This window comes from Antechinus flavipes, chromosome 3, assembly GCF_016432865.1.
Source record: "Antechinus flavipes isolate AdamAnt ecotype Samford, QLD, Australia chromosome 3, AdamAnt_v2, whole genome shotgun sequence".
Lineage (NCBI taxonomy): Eukaryota > Metazoa > Chordata > Mammalia > Dasyuromorphia > Dasyuridae > Antechinus > Antechinus flavipes.
Genome location: NC_067400.1, coordinates 206,970,803 through 206,987,764, shown reverse-complemented (window position 1 = coordinate 206,987,764; position 16,962 = coordinate 206,970,803). Strand labels below are relative to the sequence as shown.

The 16,962-nt window shown below is 32.7% G+C and overlaps 1 protein-coding gene across 1 annotated transcript in view; it reads right to left on the bottom strand.

Moving 5' to 3' along the window:
* The window catches only part of GPM6B (glycoprotein M6B), a 220,903-nt gene that overhangs the window by 124,360 nt on the left and 79,581 nt on the right, over window positions 1-16,962 (bottom strand). The window lies entirely within an intron of this gene.

Sequence of the window (16,962 nt, the reverse complement as noted above, 5' to 3'; positions counted from 1 at the left end):
AGCAATTTCTTTAAGGTGTTGGATAGAGCTAAATGATCAAGATAAGTTTCTATATGAGAAATCAAAAGCCATTTGTTGTAAAAAAAATTGAAAATGTTATGTATTTTCTTCAAATAATGTATTCTGGCAGAGTATACACACACACACACACACACACACACACACACACACACACAGATGATAGACAGACAGATAGATCGATAGATAGGTAAAAGAATGTAAACTGAAAATAAACTATTCCATTTAGGCAGAACAGAGGAAGAACACTAGAGGGTTACTAGAAGAATTAGGTTATGTGAAAACTGTCAGGTAAATGTGTCATTGTAGAATCCTGAAACTTTTGTAGTTGGCAATGGGATATAATATGGTGAGATGAATAAGAAGGGAGTGCCAATTATGATAAATAACATAAACAGAAGGAGATGTTGGGGGAGAACTTATCAAGTACAGTGCCAGACAGGCCAAGGGAAAAGAAAATGATGTACAGAAAAATAACATGTACCTTCTATAGTGATCTAATTACTAATATATTTTTGAAACAACATCTATGATACTACACCCATGGTTGGCATTTGGAGCCTAACATAATGCTAAATTATTCCTTCTCCATTGCTACTCTTGCCTTTGTGGTTTTGAAATATTATGAGTCAGCATAAGAAATTAAATGAAATTTTTTAGGAGTTTTGTGTAACCCCAAATCATTAGCATGTGACACATGAACCTATGAGCAAATACTTAATATAAATTTTACAAGAAGGTGCTGTAAATACCCCATAAAAGAAAAAGAAAAAAATTAGACTTCTTCTCTGCTATTAGTCAAACATTTTTATGTGGATTTTCCTGATCATGAAGGAATGCCACATCCCTCTGTTCTGGCAATGTAAATGGGATAACTATAAAATAATTCAACAAGTAAGCACTGATTGGTTAATTCTACTCCAGCTTTTACCTCTAGCAAAACAAAGTTCTATATTATCTAATATAAAAATTGAGTGACAAACTGAACGCCCATGGAACCATTCATGTAGATGGTGCTTGACACATTTGTGAGCTTTTATGCCCTGGCCCTATTTATACCAGATTTTTTTTTTTTTTTTTTTTTTTTTTTGTAGACTGGCTGAAAACTATTCCTCACAAGCATCAGAGACAACATACCAATGTGCTGACCTGATCTAGTGGGTTCACTCTAGTACTACCAGTGGTCTGAAACAATAGGATTGTCTGTTAAGATGACCAGCTGTTAACTGTGAATGAATAAGGTAACTTATGATGAATTTGTGCAGACACTAATGTTCAACTTGTAGCATGTTTACTTGTAAGTTGGACAAGAGAGCTGCAATTTCCTTGTAGAAGTCAGGCACTCACATAGGCTGCCATATGTCAGCTCCCTTGCTTTGTCCTGTTGTTTCACTGAGCTTCCTGTGAGATCATGAATATGCCATGACATAATGCCATCACAATGTACAGTTTCAGAAATAATGCATAGTACATGGAGTGACTAAAGAGAATGTGTTATTCCATTGTTTTTCTTCTATATAACATAGCTTCCAAGACTGCAAAAATGGGTAAAAAGTGTGCTTGAGTGAGTTTATAGGAACTACTACTATCAAAACAAGATAGAATGTTAGAACTGGAAGGAACTCTGAGCTCCCCAGTTCAACCACCTCTTTTTACAGATGGTAATGGTTGCAACAAAGGATAATATGTACTGATGGAATATGAATGAAGATCAAAGAATACTATTTTTCACTTTTTTGTGTTTTTTTCTTTTGTTTGTCTTCTTTCACAACAAGACCGATATAGAAATATGTTTTGCATGATTGCACATGTATAAGCTATATCAAATTGCCTATATCAAATCTCAAGAATAGTGAGGGAGGAAAGGAGGGAAAAGTTTGAAATTCAAAATTTTTGAAAGGTAAATGCCAAAAATTGTCTTTATAAATTATTTACATGTAAATTAAATTAAATTATTTTATTTATTATTTCAATATAACAATATGGAATTCATATTATATATGTATATGTGTATATATTCATATTATATATGTAATATATAATATTACATGATACTATATCATATTATTATATATGTTCATATAATATATATACCATATAATAATATTTATTAAATTATTTACATGTAAATCAAATTAAATTATTTTATTTATTGTTTTTTATTATTTGTTATTTTAATATAATGACATGGAATTTGTATTATATAACATGCACATGCTATATAATAATATTTTATATTTATTATTATTTATATGCAAATAAAATTATTTTATCTATTGTTTATTAGTTATTGTAATATAACAGAATTTATATTATATAATATTTAATTTTACTTATTGGTTGAAATTTTTACATGTAAATTAAATTAAGTAATTTACATATAAATCAAAATATTATTTTAAAAACTGCAACAACAATGAATTATAAGTATGAAATGAAATTGTTCCCTGTTCAATATGACAGGAAACACTATAACTATATATATATATATATATATATATATATATGCAGAAGCTAATTTAGTTTTATATATATATATAAAACTAAATTAGCTTCTGCATAGCTTTCACAAGCAATAATGTTTCTATACAAAGAAACTAATGACTATCAGCTAGAAATACATTATTTAATAATGAACTAAACTGATTAACAGAGCATTATAGAAAATTATATTTGTTGCAGAAAGGCAGAAATAGTAAATGCATCCTTTTCAGACCATGATGCAATAAAAACTACATTCAATAAAAAGCCAGGGGAAAATAAACCAAAAAGTAATTGAAAACTAAATAATCTCATCCTAAAGAATGAATGGGTGAAACAGCAAATCATAGACACAATTAATAATTTCACCTAAGAGAATGACAATAATTAGATGGCATTCTAAAATTTGTGGGATGCGAAGTAGTAATAACGGGGAATTTTATATCTCTAAAGGCTTATTTGCAAAAGATAGAGAAAGAGAATATCAATGAATTAGGTTTGCATCTAAAAAAACTAGAAAAAGAGCAAATTAACCCAATCAAACACTAAATTTGAAATTCTAAAAATAAAAGAAGAGATCAATAAAATTGAAAGTTAAAAAACTATTGAATTAATAAATAAAACTAAGAGCTGATTTTATGAAAAAAACCAACAAAATAGATAAACCTCTGGTAAATTTGATTAGAAAAAGGAAAGAGGAAAATCAAATAGTTAATCATAAAAATGAAAAGGGAAAACTTTCCACTGATGAAGAGGAAATTAGAGCAATAATTAGGAGTTACTTTGCCCAACTTTATGTCAATAAATTTGATAACCTAACTAAAATGGATGAATATCTTCAAAAATATAGGTTGCCCAGATTAACAGAGGAAGAAGTAAATTACTTAAATAGTCCCATTTTAGAAAAAGAAATAGAATACAAGCTATTAATCAACTCCCTAAGAAAAAATCCCCAGGACCAGATGGATTTACATGTGAATTCTACCAAACATTTAAAGAACAATTAACTCCAATGCTATATAAACTATTTTTTAAAAATAGGGAATGAAGGAGTCCTACCGAATTCCTTTCCTGACACAGACATGGTACTGATACCTAAACCAGGTAGGATGAAAACAGAGAAAGAAAATTATAGACCAATCTCCTTAATGAATATTGAGGCAAAATTTTTAAATAAAATATTAGCAAAAAGATTACAGAAAATGATCCCCAGGATAATACACCATGACCAAGTAAGAATACAGGGCTGGTTCAATATTAGGAAAACTATTAGCATAATCGACTATATTAATAACCAAATTAATAAAGAGCCATATGATCATCTCAATAGATGCAAAAAAATTGATAAAATCCAACACCCATTCCTATTAAAAACATTGCAAAAACATATGTAAAGAATTCACTATTTGACAAAAATTGCTGGGAAAATTGGACATCAGAATAGCAGAAACTAGACATTGACCCACACTTAACACCACACACCAAGATAAGGTCAAAATGGGTTCATGACCTAGGCATAAAGAATGAGATTATAAATAAATTAGAAGAACATAGGATAGTTTACCTCTCAGACCTGTGGAGGAGGAAGGAATTTGTGACCAAAGAAGAACTAGAGATCATTATTGATCATAAAATAGATAATTTTGATTATATTAAGTTAAAAAGGTTTTGTACAAACAAAACTAATGAAGACAAGATTAGAAGGGAGGCAATAAACTGGGAAAACATTTTTACATCCAAAGGATCTGATAAAGGCCTCATTTCTAAAATACATAGAGAATTGACTCAAATTTATAATAGTTCAAGCCATTCTCCAATTGATAAATAGTCAAAGAATATGAACAGATAATTTTCAGATGAAGAAATTAAAACTATTTCTAGTCATATGAAAAGATGCTCCAAATCATTATTGATCAGAAAAATGCAAATTAAGACAATCTGAGATGCCACTACATACCTCTCAGAATGACAAATGTTGAAGGGGATGTGGGAAAACCGGGGCACTGAAATATTGCTGGTAGAATTGTGAACGGATCCAACCATTCTGGAGAACAATTTGGAACTATGCTCATACTCTTTGATCCAGCAGTGTTACTACTGGGCTTATACCTTAAAGAGATCTTAAAATAGGGAAAGGGACCTGTATGTGCAAAAATATTTGTGGCAGCCCTGTTTGTAGTGGCTAGAAACTGAAAGTTGAATGGATGCCCATCAATTGGAGAATGGCTGAATAAATTGTGGCATATGAGTGTTGTGGAATATTATTATTCGGTAAGAAACAACCAGCTGGATGATTTTAGAAAGGCCTGGAGAGACTTACATGAACTGATGCTAAGTGAAATGAGCAGAACTAGATCATTATACACTTCAACAACAACACTATATGATGATCAAATCTGATGGACCTGGCTCTTTTCAATAATGAGATGATTCAAATCAGTTTCAATTGTTAAGTAATGAAGAGAAAGAGCTACACCCAGCAAAAGAACACTGGGAAATGAGGGTGTACCACAACATAGTATTTACGCTCTTTCTGTTATTGTTTGTTTGCATTTTTATTTTCCTTCTCAGTTATTTTTACATTCTTTCTAAATCCAATTTTTCTTGTGCAGCAAGATAATTATATAAATATGTATACATATATTGTATTTAACATATGCTTTAACATATTTAACATGTATTGAACTGCCTGCCATCTAGGGAAGGGGATAGGAGAAGGAGGGGAAAAGTTGAAACAGGTTTCATAAGGGTCAATGATGAAAAATTACCCATGCATATGTTTTATAAATAAAAAGCTATAATAAAAAAAGAAAATTGTTTGTTTTAAAAATGTTTAGATCCAAATTATTTTGTAGTTTCAAAGTTTTGTTAAAGCTTCTTTTTAAAAAGATAGAACATTTTGTAAGACTTACTGTATGCCAAGCTTCAGGAGATAGTGGAGGACAGAACAGCCTGGCATGCTATGGTGCATGAGGTCACAAAGAGTCAGACAGACTAAATAAGAGCAAACTGCTGGGTTATACCTTGGGAATACAAATGCAAGCAAAAAAAAGCCAGTCCCTGTCCTCAAGGATCTTACATTGTAATAGGAGAAGACAATATATAAAAAAGGGCTAGGGCTTACTTCTGAGACAGAGACAAAAAGTTATCTGGGGAGTCACTGGATTGAGTTTCAAGTAAGAATGGCTGGTGTGGATACTTCTTCATATGGAGTTTTCTGGGGAAGAATTCACTAATTGGAGGAGACCATAGAGGTGGAGAGTAAGAAGAAGAATTTAGGAAGATTCTGAAATTTCACTATTATATTAAATCTAGTTTGGGTTATTAAATATTTGAGTGTTTTAGAGGACATGGTGATAGATGAACTATAATGCTCTCTTCAATAGAATAGTAATTTCCCAATATAATGTGTATTTCAGGTCATCATGCAAAGAATAGTAGGTTTTTAATCAGAGAAGGACTGGGTTTGAATCCCAAGTCTATCATTTACTCTCTGATGTTATGTAAGTTTTTAACCTTTTCTGGTGTGTGTTTCATCATCTTTAAAATGAAGGGGTTGGGCTAATTGGTATCTAAGATTACTTTCAATTCTATCATGTTATGAAACATATAAACATATTTCTCTTGCGTAAATATCAATTTATAATAACTCCCAAGGTCTGATCCCAGGGGGAAAAAGTGTAGAGTTAAGGGAGGAAAGTTCAATGACTTAGTTCGTAGTAACTTTCAGACTTTTTTTTCCAATATTAGGACAGATGAACATTTCTGACAATTCTTTAGCAAACAGTATTTCTTAAAATGAAAATTAAAATGGAATTGTAAGCTAAATAAGCTGAATGTTCTATTCCAGAATCTCTACTATTTTCTTTTTTTGTAACAAAAACAAAAAAGGACTCGAGATGTTTTGCAGTAAGAATTGTTTTTGTTGAAAAAAATGGTTTCCTTCCATTTTTCTTATAACACCAACCTTGATGATGTCTAGTTGGTTCTTTAGTAATTTAAAGAGAAAAGGGAAAAGAACTAATATAAGAGAATAAATAAAAAAGGGAATTTTTGGTTAATGGTACCAATGTTTTGGTCAATCTTGGAGGCTCTATTTTACCAACAATTCGTGGCAAAAGGGATTCATTTCCTTAGTTCCCATTTCCCATAAAAATACTCCATGAGATAATTTAGAATTGGCCAGTACTGCGTTAAGATGGATACACAGTAAAAAATTATGCCAAAATATCACTTACTAAAATTCTACATTAGATGCCATGTCTAAAAATAGTAATCATAGGGATGACAATGATGGATAGACAAAAAGAACAAAAGTAAAATGGAAAAATGCATGTGACTGGAACTTCATAGAAGGGAGAAAACCTGGCAGTCTTCCATATTCCTGCCTGGAAATTGCACCTGCCTGCCTTTCCAATCTATTTCCAAAGCAAATACTGAGATGTGGTCTCCTTGCTAAATGTCCAGGAGAAAGAGGAGAAAGAGGAGACTCAAGTCTGTTCTCTATTCTTCTGGTCTAAGCCAGCTATAAGAAAGACAAAACAAAATATGTTCCTTATGCCAATGTTTTTGTAGCTTTCTTCAAAGTTCCTCTTGAGAGCAAGAGAGAAAAAAAATCATTACAAAAATAGAAGTCCAGTAATTAGATTGTGTAGTATTGCAGCATGCATTTCCAAAGACTACAAGAGGGTAAAGAAAAACCTATCCCATTTTTGGATATATCATTTTGTCTTGTTCAACTAGAATTCCAGATGCCTCAACAGGTTGCAGGAGGGAATACAAGACTATATTACAACATATAAAAACTTTATAGCCAATAAAAAGCAGCAGAATGGCAGCATCATATAAAGGATGTTTGGTTTTATAAAAATATTAACTTCACATTTCTTCTAAAATAGCAAGTCTCAATCGTGCTTTTAAAATATGATTCTTTATTTGAATTTGATTTATAGCTAATATTTTAGAAACATCATTGGAAAACATGAGGTCCTACTGCATCTAACAGAATTACCTACATTTAACTACATTAAATTTTGTCATAAATCACTCCCAGTGAAAGAGATGATTTTTAAAAATTTTCTGTAGAGTACTATTTTCTCAAAAAAGTTGGTGAACATTCATGAACATCTTATGGCTTAAATCTGATATGGAGGAGCAAAACATGTAGAACTGAAAGGCATACATTATTGATATCATTATTGAATGATTTCCCTGTTAGTGTTAGTACAGACTAATTGACATATACAGATATTTGAGTAGAGACTGAAAACATTTAAATTTTATTTTTCTTGTATTCAGTAGTTTCCCAGTACCTGTTAAGGAAAACACACATTTCTTCACCTGATATTTGAGGCCTTGTTTTCCTTCCTCTGCACTTTTTCTTACAATAGTCTTCTTTCTATCTTCCATTACCTTTATTAACTACAAATGAGAGATTCAGGGCCAGGTTGTCCAACCTGTGCCTGGACAAGCATTTCCTCTACAACAAATTCAATAAGGAATCATCTTATTAGACTTCTAATAAAGCATCCACAAGACAGGAAGTTTTCACTTACATAGCACCTAAAATTTACCTTTATATAACTTCTCCTAATTGTACTTAATTCTGTCTCCTGCGACCAGAAAAAAACAATACAATTATTTTTAACACTTGTTTTAGATAAGTATTTCTTTTCATTTATTTATTAAATATTTATTTTTCCCCAGTTATTTTTAAAACAATTTTTTTACATTTGTTTTTAAAACTATGAGTTCTATAGTAGCTAGAAATTGGAAACTGAGTGGATGCCCATCAATTGAAGAATGGCTGAATAAATTGTGGTATATGAATATTACGGAATATTATTGTTCTGTACAAAATGACCAGCAGGATGAATACAGAGAGGCCTGGAGAGACGTATTACATGAATTGATGCTAAGTGAAATGAGCAGAACCAGGAAATCGTTATACATGGCAACAACAATATTATACGATGATCAACTCTGATGGACATGGCTCTCTTCAATAATGAGATGATTCAAACCAGTTTCAATTGTTCTGCAATGAAGAAAATCAGCTACACCCAGAGAGAGAACTATGGGAAATGAGTGTAGACCACAACATAGCATTTCCACTCTTTCTGTTATTGTTTGCTTGCGTTTTTGTTTTCCTTCTCAGGTTTTTTTCTTTCTTTCTAGATCTGATTTTTCTTGTGCAGCAAGATCACTGTGTAAATATGTATACATATATTGGATTTAACATATATTTTAACATACTTAACATGTATGGGACTATTTGCCATCTAGGGGAAGGGGTGGAAGGAAGGAGGGGAAAAGTTGGAATGGAAGGTTTTGCAAGGGTCATTGTTGAAAAATTATCCATGCGTATGTTTTGTAAAAAACAAAGAAACAAAAAATAAAAACTATGAGTTCTAGATTCTTTCTCTTATCCCTACCCTAAGCCTTTATTTAAAAAGCACATGTAATACCTCTTTATACAAATTGTTTACCATTCTTCCTAAGCAGTCCTTCAAAGATGAGGAAGAAAGCAATAGTGTCTCTCTCATACTAGAAGCTAGGGAGTCTCTCTCTGTCTCTGTCTTTCTACCTCTCCCCAAAGTCTTCCTTAGGCTATACATCTCTTATTTCCTTCAATTAGTCTTCATCAGTATGATTTGGAGGCATTCTCTACACTAGTTGCCCTCTAGTTTACCAATATTCTTCCTTAAAAAGGCATGCAGAAATAGTTATTTGGTGCAGTAGATAGATAGAGGGCTGGGCCTGAAATCAGAAAGACCTAAGTTCAAATCTAGTCTTAAAAACTTACTAGCTATCTGGCTTTTAACCTCTGTGTTCCTTATTTGAGGAAAATAAAACCATTCTTTCTCAAAAAAGAGATTATAATAGCATCTACTTCTCAGGACTGATAAAGATCAAATGAAATTTGTAAAATTCTTAACATGTAATAAGAATTTTATAAAACCTGATTTTCTTGCTTTCTTAAATCTAGCACCAAGAACATCTGTACCAGTTCAGAGTACAGTAGGGCTCTTAGCTCTCTAAATTATAAGCTTCATGGAGAGAGGCAGTATCTGAGACTGCAAAAAGGTGTTTCACTGTACTATCAAAGTGATGATTTATCAACTTGTAGTGCACTAAACTACCAGATTTTTTTTTAAATTTCAGATAAAATATCTGGTCCTATTTTTTTTTCCATCTAGTACTTATGACACTGGCTTTTTGAAACCAAGAATAAACCTTGGCCTTTATGTACTTTGAATCAGTCTATTATACTAGTTAGTCTATATCTTCTTGAATCCTTATTCAGACATCTGACATTTATACCCGATTGCTTTGTGTCACATATGACTTTGATGAGTATGCCTGCTATCTATGCTTCTATCAGTCATTAATTTGAAAATGTGTCAGGCAACAGAGAGGCAAGCATAAATTTCTGCAGCATTACACTTTCCAAAGTGACATCAATATTATTGACTTTTCTTTTGGTATGACCCAATTCTGAGTCTATCGTGTCTACAAAGAAACCATGAGTTACTCTGTCAAAGGACTTCATCAAAAATCCAGGAAACTACATTTACCACAACTTCCTAATCTAGCAGTCTAGTAATTCTAGAAAATGAAAGATGGTTAGTTTGGCATAACCTGTTCTTAACAAAATTGGGTTGGCTTTTTTTGATCAGCTGCTTCCTTTTTTTTGAATGCATAATAGTTATTCTCTTAACACGTTCTAGAATTTTACTGGCTTATTGACAGATTCTTTGTTATAGTTATTGAGTCATTTTCAGTCATGTCCAGATTTTTGTGATTCCATTTGAGTGCTTTTTGGCAAAGATACTAGAATGGTTTGCCCTTTTTTTTCTCTAGGGCATTTTACGGAGGAGGAAACTAAGGCAACCTGGGTAAGTGACTTGCCCAGAGTTACAAAGCTGGTAAGTGTCTGAGGCTGGATTTGAACTCACAAAGAAGAGTCCTCCTGACCACAAGTCCAATAATTATGACACCTAGTTGCTCCCAAATTGGGGCAATATTTGTTCTTCTCTAGTTCTATACATCTTTCCCACTCTCCACAATCTTTCAAATATCATTAACAGGTTTTATAATCCATCTACCAGTTCTATCTCTGTCCTTAGGAATGTAGCTCTTTCAAAATCTAGTGATTCAAATTCAACAAATATAACTAGAAACCCTCTAAATATTACTATGATTATCTTCAGTTTCATCTTGTTTAAGTGACCTTCCTAGTCAGAGGCTGTTCCTGACAGGGAAGAAAAGATGCCAAGTAAGAACTGACTGATACTATCACCTGCTACCTTAAATTCATCTTAAGGTATGAATCTTAATATCATCCTATTTTTTTTTTGTTACTCCTCTTTTTACCCAATATGCCTATAAAATGTACCAAACTTTCCTCATCAGCTACAACTTGCTTTTGGCTCTAGAACTCCTGACACCATTCTTACAGGATTATTGAATACTTTTAAACTTCATCTGTCTACCTTCTATCTCCTGCATATCACCTGAAAATCCAAATTAGTAAATGAGGGGTCTAGTATCATGAAGACCTGATCTGGCATTAGAGACTTACTAGCTATGTAGCATTAGGCAAGTCACTTTACCCTGTTTGTCCCAGTTTCCTCATTTGTAAAATGAGCAAAAGAAGTGCAAACTACTCCAGTATCTTTGCCAGGAAAATCCCCAAATAGGGTCACAAATAATCAGATACAACTAAACAAAATCTTATATATTATTATCTATATTCTCTGCCAGATGTGTTTCTCCTTTAGAAGAAATTACATTTTAGAAAGGGCATTGATAAGGTGAAGACCATTGAGAGGATAGTGATCAAGTTGGTAAGCTACTAGAGACAGACAATCCAACACCTACTATACAATAATATAGGTATCTTTTAAAATAACTGGGGAAATTTAGCCTGAAAGAAATTATAGGGGACATTACAACTATTTTTGTAAGTTTCTGAAAGGTTGTCACTCATAACATTAGTGAAATTGCTCTCTAATTCCAGAAGGTAAAACCAAGAGCTGGAAGTGGAGATTTCAGAGCAACATATTTCAACTTGAGGCAAGGAAAAAAAAATCTAATAATGCTTCCTAATAAGTAAAACTGTCCAAAAGCAGAATAGATTACACTAGAAAAACGAGTATCATCACTCTATCTTCAAATGAATGCTAGATAACCATTTATCAAAGATGCTGAAGAAGAGGTTTGTCTTTAGGTTCCTTTAAAAAGCCTCTGAAAACCCATCTAACTTCAAGATCTTATGAGTCTCTATATATTAGAACTACATAATTTAACTTAAGCCATTAACTTCTTCTAAGACAGTTATTGTTGTCATTTAAAAGAATTCCAACGTCTTTTGAAGAGGACTTCATGGTGTTTTGACTATTGAACTGGACTTAAGTGAGGAAGTGTTATGTCTTCAGCTTCACCCTCTTTTCCAGTGATCAAAGTCCAGTGAAAAGACAAAAGTTAAGACAATATCATAATGGTAATAGAGTCATAAATGAAAAATTTGTGTCTATTTCCAATGCATTAAGTTATAGCAGCAACACATAGAATGAATACCTAAAAATAAACATCCATGTATGCACTAGTGACAAATTTGTTATTACATAGCAAGTAAAACACAATTTAACCTTGCTATGCTACCAATCCACAAAACTGGAAGAAAAAATATTTATTATTTACTAGATTATGTATGGCTATGAGTTAATAGAATTAGTATTCTGTTATTTGCAAGTCACATGAATTTATTTAAATTTGCAGCTATTGAATTAGAAAGAACTTTTTTTTTCTACCCAGAAATATCACATCTAATCAATGATTAATTTAACCCAATAACTTTAGGAGCCTATTTGAAATCTGTGTAGAACAGCATTTTTTTTCTTTAGTGAAATCCTTAAATACATTAGTAGACAACTCAAACCAGAACCAAAACCAAAAAGAATAATTGATTTTACAAAATAAAGAAATTGTTTTATATATGTGTGTGTGTCTGTGTGTGTATATATACACATGCATATATCACATTAAATGAATAAGACTCAGAATTTCAGAACAGGAAACAAAAGCCAACTAGACCAATTCCCTTATTTTCATAAATAAGTAAACTGAAGTCCAGAAAGTTTGAAGAATATTTCATACTATATAGTAGTTTGTGCTATGTTTTATAAAATACTTTCCCTCTCAAAACATTGTGATTTATCCAAGGTCTAGTGAGAAGCCAAATTGGGACTAAAACCTAGACATTCAGAATTATCTTTCAAGCACAATAGTGATGTCTTCTTATTTAGGAAAATGGAGGTTTGGGGAGTCCATGTGTGTGTGTCTGTGTGTGTATACATACACATACATATATCACATTAAATAAATAAGACTCAGAATTTCAGAACAGGAAACAAAAGCCAACTAGCCCAATCCCCTTATTTTCGTAAATAAGGAAACTGAAGTCCAGAAAGTTTGAAGAATATTTCATACTATATAGTAGTTTGTGCTATGTTTTACAAAATACTTTCCCTCTCAAAACATTGTGATTTATACAAGGTCTAGTGAGAAGCCAAGTTGGGACTAAAACCTAGACATTCAGAATTATCTTTCAAGCATAATAATGATATCTTCTTATTTAGGAAAATGGAAGTTTGGGGAGAACATGTGTGTATGCGTGTATGTGTGTGTGTGTGTGTGTGTGTGTGTGCATGTGTGTATATATTGTATATAGCATGTGCTTATCAAATTCTGGATTGATTGATGTAAACTTGACATAGCTCCAACATATGACAGTTCTCTGTTCAAAGAAAATGCTTAATTATTTATTATTAATTATCAAATAAAATGCTGAATTAAACTGAACTTGCTCAATATGACTGGTTTCACCAGATCTCTGCAAAGCTCTAAATGTGGTCAACCAAATGGCAGCCTCAGTCATACCACAAAAAGAAATGATTCTATAGTGTGAGTTGGATTGTCTGTCACTATTAATATATGTAAACAAACACAGTTTTTGAAAGAGGTCTTCCTTACCTCTTCAATCTGATAAGATAAAAGGAAATCAAGAGACAGAGTAGCATAGTAGAAAGAGAATTGTCTCGGGTGTAGAAATCCTGAATTTGAGTCATCTTTTGACATTAAACTAGTTTTATGAACTTAAGAAGTTTATTTTGCTCATCTGCCAAATGGCCTTGATAATCTTAGTGTTATATGCTCTTTCAGAGCATCATTGGAAGAAAAATCTCTCATAGAACTTAAAAGTGCCAAATAACTATGAATTGTTATTATTATGGATTGTTAATATAGCAATTAAAGTTTCCTCATCTGAAATTCCCTATAACAAAAAAAATCACTGGTTCAGTTCCTATCTAATCTTTGTCCACATGTTAGTCATCAGTCTATTAATTAGATCTCTATATTACTTTCTCCTGACAAATAAAATCAAGCTTGAAGGATCTCATTGTTTCAGCATATGAAGGATATAAGTTTTGTTCTTTCCTTTCAAGAAACAGCGACCACCAGGGAGAACACACATAGATGGTCACTGGGGTGTGTTTCAATCATCAACATGAAATATTCTCACCCATGCTAGATTATAGAGCAAAAAGTGAGACCCCCAAATAAGCCACTACATTGTGTTTCTCTTCTTGTGGGTCAGTGACACACCATCAATGAATGCTTAATAAATGTTCATAGAAAATGGTGATGTTTTGAAAGCTTTTCAAAGAAATAATTGTAGCCATGAAGAAGACCATTTTGTAGCAGAATGTCAATGTAGGTCCCCCTTAATGTTTCAAAGTGAACCATAGTATATCAAAGGTACATGCAAAAACAATTGAAAGCTCAGAAAAAATAACTTCCCTTTATTTTTATGTTTTATAATCTAGTCACAGAAGAATCAAGGAGACACACATACATAGTCAATTTCTTTCTCCTTTTTTGCTTTGGTAAATGAAGTTAGGAGTTAAGCTTGTCACATGACTTCACTGAGCTAATATTTGGCAGTTAAAGCACTGTCCTCTTGGGCCATTTCTGTATCCTTTGTTCTGAGGGTCAGAACACACTAAAGCATTATACTTTCCACAGGCTCTCAGGCAAGGCAAAACAGGAAATGTATGCTTTTTGATGGAAGGGAAAAGATGTAAATTTTCACTTTCTTTTGCAATGAGGAACAAGATTATCTATCCCCTTTAGCTCCAATAGCACCCTTTCTCAATTTTCTAGGTGGTTGCTTTTTAGCCAAAAACTAAAAATGAAATAGAGCAAAGTGTTATTCACGCTCTCTCTCCCAAGGCAGTTTTCAAAAATAGAATTCTAACAGGTTTTTATGGTAACAAGCCATTCTACTTATTTTAAATCTTTCAGTACCAAGTTGTCTCCTGCCCTGAGAATCTACAAAACTATTCTCCCTTTTCCTTCTCATTTCCTGACAAATTAGGATCACCAAAGACTGAAGATGGAAAAGATCTTAAATATGATTTAGTTCAACTTCCTCATTTTAAATATAAAACTGATGAAATAACAGAACTTTACCTGCCACAGCCCAATACGTTAACTGGCAGTTGGTGGTGTAGTAGAGTGCTTGACCTGAGACCTTTCTGAGTTCCAAACTGGCCTCAGATATTTACTAGTTGTGTGACTCTGGGTAAATCATTGCACTGTTTGCCTCAGTTTCCTCATCTGTAAAATAGGAGAAGGAAACTGCAAGTATCTTTATCAAGAAAACCCCAAATGAAAAGTTAGACATGACTAAACAACAAAAATAAATTTAATAGAATCTAAGTCCCAACTCCTCTAGTCCAGTGCATTTTCTTTTACTCATGAAGCAGATCAGATCCGAGTAGGGATTCTTAATCTTTTGTAAGTCATGGACCACTTTGGCAGTTTGGTGAAACCTATGAACACATTGCCTGACTAATATTTTCAAATCATAAAATACATAGAACTTCAAAGGAAACCAATGATACTGAAATAGTTATCAAATTTTTTTTAAAAATTCATCGACACAAAACTCATTAGGGATTCTTATATCTTGAACTGCCCCTTCTCTATGTCTTTGTGCATCCTGTTATCTATGTCTGGGGCACCTATCTCTCCCTAATTCCATTATCTTAATCTATTAAAAATCTACTTATTTTTCAAAGCCTTCTCCAAGAGGTTGTCTGTGATGTCTCCAAACAGGAGGCAGTTATGTTTTCTCTCAGTATGAACTCTGTTAATACAAATCATATTATGTTTTAATTTCATTAAATGACTTTCATTCATTACTTTCATTCATTCATACATTCATTTTACTTTCAGTTTTAGATGGATAGAAAGGAAGGATGAAGTTAGATGGCAGAAGACCTTGTTTGTCCTTCATTCTCAAAGAGGATAATGATATCAAGAGAGTGATATCTTGACTTGCAAAGTGATTTGGATTGAAGTGAAGCAGAACTGTGCAAAGTCATCAGCCTTACTATCTCCTCCAGTCACTGGAATTCAATGGCAAGACATAGATCAGGATAACTGGCAATGGCCTTAGAGTCGCAGGGAGACTTTGGCCATTTTAAGCTAAGTCTTTCCCGAGTCCCAATTTGTCTGAAGTAACACTCATTTATTAATTAAAGGCTAGGTAATAACTGAGACAAAAGATAACCTAGCTTGCCTTCAAGGAAGGGAAGAATCTCAGAGTTTCTGGCTATAAGAGAAACAACTGCTATTTATATTCACCAGGTTTGGAGGAGTAGAAAAGTTAGTTAATGAACATTTGTTTATGGCTATTATGTCCAAAGCATTGTTAAACACTGAAGATATGAAAACAATCAAAAGGCAGTCCCCTGCTTTAAGAAGCTCACAGTATGTGGGGGAGACAAGATATAAACAACTATGGACAAATAAACTGTACATAGAGTAAAATGGAGATAATTAACAGAGAGAAGGCCCACCAAACTTTAGTGGCATAGACAGAATTTGGTAAGTCATAGGTAATTCATAAAGAGGAGGGAAATATCAAAAATAGCTGATTGTAAGATAATAACCATGGATGAAAGGAAGAATAGTGGTATTGTTAGCAAATATGGAAGTTATAAAGAACATTAGGGTTGTGTGGGAGTCAAAAATGAGTTCTGTTTTAGATATGCTGAATTTGAAGTATGGAATATATGTTCAGATATCAAAAAGGCATTTAAGAATGCCAGTCAGGAGGAGTTCAGGAAGTCATAGCTGGAGACATAGACTTGGAAGTTGAATGAATAGATAGTTGAAGTTGAAAGTAAATGAAATCACCATGGAGGAAGTGGAGAGAGAAGAAGACCAATGCCAGAGCTTTGGAGAATGACTACATTAAGTGGGTCAGAAAAAGAGGAGCCAGTCTAGGAACTCAAGACACACAGAGAAATGTAACAAGACTAGTACAATATGGTTGTCATGAAAAGTAAGTGAATAGAAAAATGCCCAATCAGAATTAGGGAGTAGCTA